The sequence below is a fragment of the Pelophylax lessonae genome, assembly GCF_965119305.1.
Source record: "Pelophylax lessonae genome assembly, chromosome: 4".
In the NCBI taxonomy this organism is placed as follows: domain Eukaryota; kingdom Metazoa; phylum Chordata; class Amphibia; order Anura; family Ranidae; genus Pelophylax; species Pelophylax lessonae.
This window is the reverse complement of record NC_138771.1, coordinates 666734362-666746445: the sequence shown is the minus strand read 5'-3', so window position 1 is coordinate 666746445 and position 12084 is coordinate 666734362. Positions and strand designations below refer to the sequence as shown.

Below are 12084 nucleotides of genomic sequence, written 5' to 3'. Positions count from 1 at the left end.
GCAAAGGTTGCAGAAGAGAGTTACATGCTCAACTTCCCATTCTGCCCCCAGATAGAAAGAGAAAGTAAAAGCTCAACTAGCCAGATGGGACAAGATGTTCTCTAAGAATTACTTTGATGTTAGCTGTGCAAAGAGTGCGCAGCACAGAATCTAGCTGAGTGAAGAGAAGCCTTTCCGAAAGAGAGCTCGGTGGATACCTCTTAGTGATCTCGAAGATCTCAGGGAACAGTTGGCTGAGTTGAGGAAATCGGGAGTCATTAGAGAATCCAGGAGTCCTTACGAATCCCCCATAGTGGAACATCGCAGAACAATCCCAGATCAGTACACCACACTTAAAATAGAAGATGCTTAAAGAGGTTGTAAACTCGCATTTTTTTTTTCACCCTGCAAGAGAAAGACATAATGAGCTAGTATGCATTGCATACTAGCTCATTATGCAATACTTACCTTAGAACGAGCCCCCGCCATGCCGCTCACTCACCTCTATGACGGGCGATGTTTTCCATTCACATGTCCAGTCGCCCGTCTTCCGGGATCGCGGCATCTGGCCATCTGATTGGCCGGAGCCGCGGTGACGTCACTCCCGCGCACGCACGCGAGAGCCGACAGTCACGGCACGGGGCTCTGAAGAAACGGCACGAGTGGCCGTTCCTTCAGAGCGCATGCGCCAGTGACTTCACTGGCTGCATGTAAGGTAAATATCTCCTAAACGGTACATGTTTAGGAGATATTTACAGTACCTATAGGTAAGCCTTATCATAGGTTTACCTATAGGTACAAGTTGTAGAGGAGGGTTTACTTCCTCTTTAACAGTGTCTGTCTGCAGCAAAGTGGTTCACGTGTTGGATTTTAAGAGTGGGTTATGATGTGAGTCACTTTGGCTGGTGGGCTTGTGGAACCCAGATTGCTTTGGGGAGGTTGGGAGACTCCTTGTCCAGCTTCCCCAGCCCCTCTTATGTGTAAGTCACCCTGTGTCTATTAAGGGCATACACAGGGTGACCAAGAACCCCAGTTGGGTCTGCACTAATCAGACTCACTGTACAACCACACTGGACTCAGCATTTGGTGTTACCCCGGTTACCCCTCCCCCAGTCTATACCAGGCTCTTCGGGTCTGGTATGAGTTTTAAGGGAAACCCCACGCCAAAATGAAAAAAAAAAAAAAAACAGCTTGGGGTCCCCTCCAAAATCCATACCAGACCCTTATCTGGCCATGTGGCTTGGCAGGTCAGTAAAGGGTAGGGGATGAGCGAGTGCCCCCCCCTCCTGAAGTATACCAAGCCACATGCCCTCAACATGGGGGGTGCTCTGGGGCGCCCCAACACCCCAGAGAACCTTATCCCCATGTTGATAGGGACAAGGGCCTCTTCCCGACAACCCTGTGCTGTGGTTGTGAGGGTCTGCGGGTGGGGGGCTTATCTGAATCAGGATGCCCCCTTTAACAAGGGGGCCCCCAGATCCTGGCCCCCACCCCATGTGAATTGGTTTTGGGTACATCGTACCCCTACCCATTCACCAAAAAAGTGTACAAAAAATAAATAAATAAACACACTCACAAAGTTCTTTATTCAAAAATATATTTAAAAAAATAGTGCCCCCCGATGTAAAATCATCGTCAATCACGCCACGCCTGCCGATCCGAAAAAAAAAAAAAGCTCCGCTCTCGTTGAACGTCTCCCATGGTCTGCCTATTTGCTTGCGGTTTGACAGTTTTTATATAGGGAGTGTGCGGGTTCACCAGGTGACATCACCGGTTTGGCCCCGCCCATTCCCTATATAAGAACTGTCAAACTGCAGAGCAGGCAGACCGTGGGAGGCGTTCAACAAGAGCGGAGCTTTTTTTTTTCTCGGGTCGGCGGGTCGAGTGACACAATTGTTTTATTTTTATTTTTGAATAAACGACTTTTCAAAAACTGTCTCGTGTGTTTATTTTGGTGTACACTTTTTTTGGTGAATAGGTAGGGGTACTATGTACCTGATACCCATTCACATGGGGGGGGTGCTGGTACTGGGGGGCACCCTTGTTAAAAGGGGGCTTCCAGATTCCGATAAGCCCCCCACCCGCAGACCCCCCACAACCACAGCCCAGGGTTGTCGGGAAGAGTCCCCTGTCCCCATCAACATGGGGACGAGGTGCTCTAGTGTGAGGAGGGCAAAGCCCCCCCATGTTGAGGGCATGTGGCCTGGTATGGTTCAGGAGGAGGCCCTGCTTGCTTGTCCCCTCCCCTTTCTTGACCTGCCAGGCTGCATGCCTGGATAAGGGTCTGGTATGGATTTGGGGGGGGGACCCCACACTGTTTTTCTCATTCATTTTTAATAGCCGGGTGCCAGCAATGGTAGCCATGAGTCATTTTAAATGGGATTTGACTAGTTTTTCTTTTTTTTAGAAATTTCATTTTTGCTACAGCAAGATCTATACGTGCTACAGATGTGCCACTTTACAGGCACATTAACCACTACTGGACTGGAAGGTTTTACCCCTTTAGTGACCAGGTCATTTTTTTAAATTCGGCACTGCATTAGTTTACAATTGCGCGGTCGTGCGGCGCTGTACCCAAATAAAATTGATGTCCTTTTTTTTTCCACAAACAGAGCTTTCTTTTGGTGGTATTTGACCACCTCTGCGTTTTTTTATTTTATTTTTGCGCTTTAAACAAAAAAAGAGCGACAATTTTGAAAAAAAAAAACAATATTTTTCACATTTTGCTATATAACATTAATAAAACATAAAAGTGTAGCGCTAAAAGTATAAATGAATCACAACAAATGATGTATAGTGTCCAAATGAATGAAAAACTAATAATCACAATGATGTGGATATAAGAAAAAGGTAAAAACAAGTGTAGTGTCCAAATAAATAAATCCCAAAGATTGATGTGAAGTCAAATCTTGAATCCGCATGCACAATAATCCAAGGAGGGGAGGATTTTTCCCGTGACACCAAGGGTATGTGAAGGAAAAAGGAACACCTCTGTGATGGGGTAAGTAAGGCAGCTTACCAGATTTCTATGGCTGCTCAACTTAATGAGTCAGCCTCTCCCAGCTATTAATCAAGACCACTGAAGATCTGATGTTGCGTGGATACTTATTCACTTCAAATGGACCTCTCAATATGCGTGAAGGGATCGGTACAGGGTAAACACTCCTCAATATTTTTCATCAGTCATAAATGAATATGTAAGGAAAAAGAAAGCGAAGCCCATAGCGTGATCCCGTTTAAAAATTACAATCTTGTTTATTAAAAAATGGTACTCACAATGTAACATGAATAGACAGGCTTGTCAAATGGTTGTACAAGGGATGGAAGTGCGGCGTCCCGCAGACTGTCCCAAACAACAAAAATGGTGGAGGCCGGCGAAGATTTCAAGGGGCGTGTGGACGTTGCGTCTGGAGTCGCCAACGTTTCGTCTCAATAGACTTCGTCTGGGCGTGACCCCAGACGCAACTCACACGCCTAAGTACCCCCATGTCTCAGCTCACTGGCCGTGAGGTCCGCCGCAGCGTGCTCGCAATTGGCTATGGCGACAAGCGTCAACCAATCCGCCATCGGCGGAAGCGACGCTCGTCAGCCAATCCGGTGTCTGCATATCCGCAATTGGTTGTGGCGACGAGCGTCTACCAATCCGCAATAAGCGGAAGCGACGCCCGTCTACCAATCTGGTGTCAGCGGAAGTGACGTTCGTCGCCCCCGGCGGAAGTGACATATCGCACGCCAGCCAATCCAGTGCCGGCGGAAGTGACGCTCGCCACCTCCGGCAGAGTACCATGGTAACGAACACCAACGGAGGCCACACGACCAGGCAGCGGAGGAAGTGGACAACATATGACACATCGCTCCTCCCGTTATTGATATTAACAAGGGAGTGAGCGTTTGAGAAACAGCATATTGATATTTTCATCTATAATGCCCGCAATGTTGATTTCTCCTAAAATAGAACCACATAAATGTGCAATACTGGCGATACCAAAAATGGGGAGTCCGCACATCAGTTGTTCATAAGAGGAACCAGCAGCGGGGATTATATGCATTATTGCAAGAAAACAAGCATAGAAGAATTTATATAATTGCAATAGATTTAAAACAATCTCATAATAAATGATTATAATGAGATTTTAGGGCAGTATGTCTATTTCGTCCTTGCTGTAAAAAACGCCATCTAGTGGCCAAAAAATAGTGTGACATTTAAACACCTATAAAGTATATGTGAATACACAAAAAACATGTGACAAAAATTCAAAAAGAAATATTTAAAGTGTGAAAAATATATATATGGGGATGACCCCGTATACTAAAAACAATATCTACAAAAGATAAATAAAAGTGAAATTTAAAAAAGATCAGTGACGATCACACATGAACCATATAAAGTGCTAGGCAAAAAATGGCCAATGACGGCCTTATCTAAATATATAGTGATAATTTATGAAAAATATACAGCAAGATGTATGTCACAATGAGAGTAACATATAGACACACTACCACAAAGATCTCATAACAAAAAATTCCATACATAAAAACATGAAAATTTAGACAAATTTAAAAGGATAAAATATGTTAAAATCAGCTATTATTGATAAAAGCATTTACATCCCATTCCACATTTAACCCAAAGGGAGTGTAAGTTTTAAGGATATAGATCCAGCGAGTCTCCATTTTTGATATTTCTCGTCTAGCATTGGATCCCCTCCAATGAGGTGAGAACTTATCTATCCCTATGAATAGTGTATTTTTAGGGTTATTGTGGTGACACCGGTCATAGTGTTTTGATACACTATGGCCTGGGAAGCCCTTCCTAATATTGCCTGCATGTTCTCCCAGCCTAACCTGCAATTTCCTCGTCGTGCGGCCCACGTACTGTTGTCCGCATTTGCATTGAAACATATATACAACATTAGTGGACGAGCAAGTAATAAGTGAATCAATCTTATACTCTCGTCCTGTTGCAGAGGATGTGAATTTCTCAACTTTCCTTCCCTTGAAGGAGTTGAGAGCACAAATTTTGCATCTATGGCATGGATAAAAACCTTTGAAATCGCCAAAGAAGGTAGGTTGGATGGGTCTTTCGATAACGTTTTGGGCAATTTTGTGTCTCAAGGAAGGCACACCCCTAAAGATGATCTTGGGATGTTCGGATAACAGAGGTACTTAGGCGTGTGAGTTGCGTCTGGGGTCACGCCCAGACGAAGTCTATTGAGACGAAACGTTGGCGACTCCAGACGCAACTTCCACACGCCCCTTGAAATCTTCGCCGGCCTCCACCATTTTTGTTGTTTGGGACAGTCTGCGGGACGCCACACTTCCATCCCTTGTACAACCATTTGACAAGCCTGTCTATTCATGTTACATTGTGAGTACCATTTTTTAATAAACAAGATTGTAATTTTTAAACGGGATCACGCTATGGGCTTCGCTTTCTTTTTCCTTACATATTCATTTATGACTGATGAAAAATATTGAGGAGTGTTTACCCTGTACCGATCCCTTCACGCATATTGAGAGGTCCATTTGAAGTGAATAAGTATCCACGCAACATCAGATCTTCAGTGGTCTTGATTAATAGCTGGGAGAGGCTGACTCATTAAGTTGAGCAGCCATAGAAATCTGGTAAGCTGCCTTACTTACCCCATCACAGAGGTGTTCCTTTTTCCTTCACATACCCTTGGTGTCACGGGAAAAATCCTCCCCTCCTTGGATTATTGTGCATGCGGATTCATGATTTGACTTCACATCAATCTTTGGGATTTATTTATTTGGACACTACACTTGTTTTTACCTTTTTCTTATATCCACATCATTGTGATTATTCGTTTTTCATTCATTTGGACACTATATATCATTTGTTGTGATTCATTTATACTTTTAGCGCTACACTTTTATGTTTTATTATTAATTTGAGTCATTGTTGGTTGATTCTGTGTTGGCTGCTGACATTTATCATTCTTTCACTCATCACATTAGCGCGGAAATTTTTTTGAAATTTATTTATATTTTGCTATATAACATTCCCAATAAAAAAAAAGATGTAAAAATCTACTTTTTTCATCATTTTTGGCCAATTTGTTTTCTGCTACATATTTTTGGTTGAAAAAAAAAAGAAATCCCAATAAGCGTATTTTGATTGGTTTGTGCAAAAGGTATCGCGTCTAACAAACTAGGGGGAAGATTTATGTCATTTTTATTTATTTATTTATTTATTTATTTATTTATTTACTAGTAATGGTGGCGATCTGCGATTTTTAGCGGGACTGCGACAGTGCGGCGGACAGATCGGACCCCTAACTGACATTTTTGGGGGGACCAGTGACATTACTACAATAATCAGTGCCAAAACGATACACTATTACTGTACTAATGACACTGGCAGGGAAGGGGTTAACCCAGGGGCAATCAAAGGGTTAAATGTGAGCCTAGGGGGTGTTTTCTAACTGTGATGGGGAGGGGCTTGTGCAGTCAACACAGTGACCTATGTTCCCTCAATAGGAGGATCACAGGCGCTCTGTGATCATTCCAGAGGGAAGAACGATCTGCTGTGTTTACAACAGCAGACCGCCGTTCTCTCTTCACGGGAAGCAATCGCGGGTGCCAGGCAGCAATTGCGGCCGTGGGCCCCCGTGAATCAGCTTCATGCAGTTGAGCCAGCCTGCCGCAATATATTTGTGGCGGGTGGTCGGCAAGAGGTTACGGAACCCCCCCTTTATTTAAAGGAATTTTTTATTTTTATTGTTGCACTTTAAGAATCATTAAAATCACTGCTCCTGAAAAAAAAACAATTGTTTTTACAATTTCTTTTTTTTTAATTGATCCATATCCCCCAGGGCAGTACCTGGACCCCCATGCCCCCTTTTATGGGCAATTACTTCCATATACGCCTTCAAAATGGGAACTTTTGATTTTTCCTGTTCGACTCCCATAGACTTCAATGGGTTCACCTTTCCCCTCTTTGGGAGTTCTGCTGCGAACCCAACAGGGGGGGTGTTCGGCCCATCCCTAGTGTTCAATGCTCATTGCGGTAGAGATCCGTGTGTCACGTGTACAATTAGAAGAGAGTTTTGTGGCATTTGAAAGAGAAGGAGGACAGCCATACTGTAACAACAAAGTAATACAGAGATTTCAGTCAAAGGTCACTTAAAAAATAATAAATTAGAATACCAATTTATTAGATGTGTAACACATAATTTTCTTTTAACCTTTTTGATACATTTTATAGATGTATTAAACCTTTGAAAGCTGGCCATGATTGAATTTTAGTGATCACTGAGTGCTGATCAGGTTTCTCTGGGGGAGGGAGGAGCCAGGAGCACCAGCAAGGGACTTGAGAAGCGGAGAATCTGGGCTGCTCTGTGCAAAACCGTTACACAGAGCAGGTCAGTATAACATGTTTGTTATTTTGTTACATTTTTGCCTTTATTATCACTTTAACCACTTGCCAACCAGCCGCCGCACTTGTACTGTGGCAGGTCGGCTCTATTGCACGAAACAACACACCTGTACATCATTTCGCACAATGGCCAGTGGGGGCGCACACGCTGATTGGCCAGAGGGGGAGCCACCAAAAGAAAGCTCTATTTGTGGGGAAAAAAGGACATCAATTGTATTTGGCTAAAGTGTCGCACGACCGCACAATTTGTCAGTTAACCACACAGGTTTTACCCCCCCCCCCCCATGAACAGGCCATTTCTTGTGATACAGCACTATGTTACTTTAACTACTTCCCACCCAAGAATGTTGCCGTATATCCTCGCCGTAGAGCCCACCTGCCGCAATATATGTGCGATGACTGGTTGGCAAGTGGTTAATGTAACGCAGTGCCATATCGCAAACAATGGTAATAGTCATTAAGGGGGTAAAACCTTCCAGTCCAGAAGTGGCTAAGGAACCTAGAGACTGTCTTTGCCACCTTTGGGAGAGCTCACTACAGTTTTCTCGGGACCATTCTCCCATTGAGGAGTTCCTGCATCCTTTGCATTCAAGAGGGTGGTTACACCATAGCTCCCAACTGTCCCGGATTTGGAGGGACTGTCCTGGATTTGGAGGGACTGTCACGGATTTGGAGGGACTGTCCCAGATTTGGAGGGACTGTCCCTGATTTGGAACAAAGTCCCTTTGTCCCTCTTTCCGCATTAAAGTTCATTTAACCTTCACATTCAAGAGGATGGTTACACCATAGCTACCAACTGTCCTGGATTTGGAGGGACTGTCCTGGATTTGGAGGAACTGTACCGGATTTGGAGGGACTGTCCCAGATATGGAGGGACTGTCCCTGATTTGGAACAAAGTCCCTTTGTCCCTCTTCCCGCATTAAAGTTAATTTAACCTTCACATTCAAGAGGATGGTTACACCATAGCTACCAACTGTCCTGGATTTGGAGGGACTTTCCCGGATTTGGAGGGACTGTTGCTGATTTAAAGGGACTGTCCCGGGGTTGGAGGGACTGTCCTGGATTTGGGGGGACTGTCCCTGGATTTGGAGGGACTTTCTCTGATTTGGAACAAAGTCCATCAGTCCCTCTTTCCGCACTGAAGTTCATTTAACCTTCACATTCAAGAGGGTGGTTACACCATAGCTCCCAACTGTCCCAGATTTGGAGGGACTGTCCTGGATTTGGAGGGACTGTCACTTATTTGGAGGGACTTTCCCTGATTTGAAACAAAGTCCGTCTGTCCCTCTTTCCGCATTGAAGTTCATTTAACCTTCACATTCAAGAGGGTGGTTACACCATAGCTCCCAACTGTCCCAGATTTGTAGGGACTGTCCCTGGATTTGGAGGGACTGTCCTGAATTTGGAGGGACTGTCCCTTATTTGGAGGGACTGTCCCTGATTTGGAGGGACTTTCCCTGATTTGGAACAAAGTCCCTCTGTCCCTCTTTCCGCATTGAAGTTCATTTAACCTTCACATTCAAGAGGGCGGTTACACCCTAGCTCCCAACTGTCCCAGATTTGGAGGGACTGTCCCAGATTTGGAGGGACTGTCCTGGATTTGGAAGGACTGTTCCTTATTTGGAAGGACTGTCCCTGATTTGGAGGGACTTTCCCTGATTTGGAACAAAGTCCCTCTGTCCCTCTTTCCGCATTGAAGTTCATTTAAACTTCACATTCAAGAGGGTGGTTACACCATAGCTCCCAACTGTCCCGGATTTGGAGGGACTGTCCCGGATTTGGAGGGACTTTCCCTGATTTGGAACAAAGTCCCTCTGTCCCTCTTTCCGCATTGAAGTTCATTTAACCTTCACATTCAAGAGGGTGGTTACACCATAGCTCCCAACTGTCCCGGATTTGGAGGGACTGTCTCGGATTTGGAGGGACTGTCCCTGATTTGGAGGGACTTTCCCTGATTTGGAACAAAGTCCCTCTGTCCCTCTTTCCGCATTGAAGTTCATTTAACCTTCACATTCAAGAGGGTGGTTACACCATAGCTCCCAACTGTCCCAGATTTGGAGGGACTGTGTCCCGGGTTTGGAGGGACTGTCCCTGATTTGGAGGGACTGTCCTGGGGTTGGAGGGACTGTCCCTGATTTGGAACAAAGTCCCTCTGTCCCTCTTTGCACATTGAAGTTCATTTAACCTTCACATTCAAGAGGGCGGTTACACCATAGCTCCCAACTGTCCCAGATTTGGAGGGACTGTCCCTGGATTTGGAGGGACTGTCCTTTATTTGGAGGGACTGTCCCTTATTTGGAGGGACTTTCCCTGATTTGGAACAAAGTCCGTCTGTCCCTCTTTCCGCATTGAAGTTCATTTAACCTTCACATTCAAGAGGGCGGTTACACCATAGCTCCCAACTGTCCCAGATTTGGAGGGACTGTCCCAGATTTTGAGGGACTGTCCCAGATTTGGAGGGACTTTCCCTGATTTGGAACAAAGTCCCTCTGTCCCTCTTTCATCATTGAAGTTCATTTAAACTTCACATTCAAGAGGGAAAGTTCTGGATTTGGAAGGACTGTCCCTTATTTGGAGGGACTTCCCTGATTTGGAGGGACTTTCCCTGATTTGGAACAAAGTCCCTCTGTCCCTCTTTCATCATTGAAGTTCATTTAAACTTCACATTCAAGAGGGTGGTTACACCATAGCTCCCAACTGTCCCGGATTTGGAGGGACTGTCCCGGATTTGGAGGGACTGTCCCTGATTTGGAGGGACTGTCCCTGATTTGGAACAAAGTCCCTCTGTCCCTCTTTGCACATTGAAGTTCATTTAACCTTCACATTCAAGAGGGTGTTTACACCATAGCTCCCAACTGTCCCAGATTTGGAGGGACTGTCCCGGATTTGGAGGGACTGTCCCGGATTTAGAACAAAGTCCCTCTGTCCCTATTTCCGCATTGAAGTTCATTTAAACTTCACATTCAAGAGGGTGGTTACACCATAGCTCCCAACTGTCCCTGATTTGGAGGGACTGTCCCGGATTTGGAGGGACTGTCCCGGATTTGGAGGGACTGTCCCAGATTTGGAACAAAGTCCCTCTGTCCCTCTTTCCTCCTCATTTGTCCCTCATGTTGGTCTGATCTATATAGTTGTATATAAAATGCACTTTTATCTCCCAGTGCTAAACCTTTTCCTCCAATTTCTAAATGGCTGCATTTGTAAATGTCAAAAACCAGTATAAAGGAATAATAGTGGTAAAAAAAAGCACTTGTTGGTTTAACTAATCTTTTTATTTTAATGAATTCTCTTTTTAAGGGGGCGTGACAGGGGGTGTGTCCTATGCTACATACTTTTGCTAAAAGGTGTCCCTCGTTCCCATCTCAAGAAGTTGGGAGGTGTGGTTTGTGGTTACACCCTGAAGGAGCAGATCAGCTTTAGCTTCCTCTGCTGCATATTCTGAGAGTTGATTTTGGAGTATCCTGTGGCTCACCCTCACCCCATTCAAACGAATCCAGCAAATAAACCCCAAAAAGACATTCACAGCCTGTTTTCTGACTTGTGAATTACCGTGTGCCTGGCTGCTGTGTTCCTATCAGGGAATGGAACGTACAAACAGTCAGCCCGGTCTGCGGTCTGTGCTACATAGAAAAGAGGAAATATGAGGAAATAGTAATTCTGTGAATATGAATAGTCTATAAAGGGGGGAGGGGAATTCGGTCTCTGGATAAACATTGCTGACAGTGAAAAGGACTCGGTTGGTGATTGCAAAATTTCCTGAACGGGAAATGTAATTTGATTTCATTTCCTTTACAATAAACGTGCATTCATTGCGCCTCCTTATACCATGGAGAAGCTGATCTATTCCGCACCCATAAACACCTCCATCCAGCTCTCGTGTAGAAGGGAAGAGTATTAGGAGTTGGGTGAGTATTGGGTATTGGGGGTATTTTATAATTCTTTCATATATCTGCATAGTCTGGGTCAGTGTTTCTCAACCTTGTTTTCAGTCACCCTTTAGAAATTAGGGACAGTCTTGAGGCAGCCTGAAAAAAATGATGGACGGTCTTGAGGCACCCCATTGTAAAATATAAAAGCTATTCTAATAGTTTTGCATAATGCAGTAACATCCACAAGACCAAGTAGGACACCCAATGTTAGAGGTGATTTATTCTTCCAAAGCAATCACACTTATGCAAACTGGTACTGACTAGTATTCCAATGTTTCTCTTCTCCCTCAGTTTTTCTCCATCACTCAGCTAATGTGATCCCAACATGGATGGAGAGGGTCAAACAAGTATTATGCAGATGACTGACATCCTCCTTATCAACTGATGATGCCAATGGTCGTTAGGAAGGCAGCAGCTAGAAGTAGTGATCGACCGATTATCGGCAACACCGATATATCGGTGTCCGATATGCACTTTCCCCGATATATCGGTGTCCGATATGCACTTTCCCCGATATATCGGTGGCTGATATGCACTTTCCCCAATATATCGGTGGCTGATGTGCACTTTCCCCGATATATGGGTGTCCGATATGCACTTTCCCCAATATATCGGTGTCCGATATGCACTTTCCCCGATATATCGGTGTCCGATATGCACTTTCCCCAATATATCGGTGTCCGATATGCACTTTCCCCGATATATCGGTGTCCGATATGCACTTTCCCCAATATATCGGTGGCTGATATGCACTTTCCCCGATATATCGGTGGCTG

The 12084-nt window shown here is 44.7% G+C and overlaps 2 protein-coding genes across 2 annotated transcripts in view; one reads left to right on the top strand and one right to left on the bottom strand.

Moving 5' to 3' along the window:
• The window catches only part of LOC309554200 (NACHT, LRR and PYD domains-containing protein 12-like), a 612971-nt gene that overhangs the window by 412443 nt on the left and 188444 nt on the right, over nucleotides 1-12084 (bottom strand). The gene's annotated exons all lie outside the window — the stretch shown is intronic.
• Nucleotides 11195-12084, top strand: part of LOC309552462 (apoptosis-associated speck-like protein containing a CARD) — a gene marked incomplete at its 3' end in the record, with an annotated part of 47622 nt that continues 46732 nt past the window's right edge. Inside the window, exon 1 of the mRNA XM_082253433.1 lies at nucleotides 11195-11284. The remainder of the gene's footprint in view (nucleotides 11285-12084) is intronic.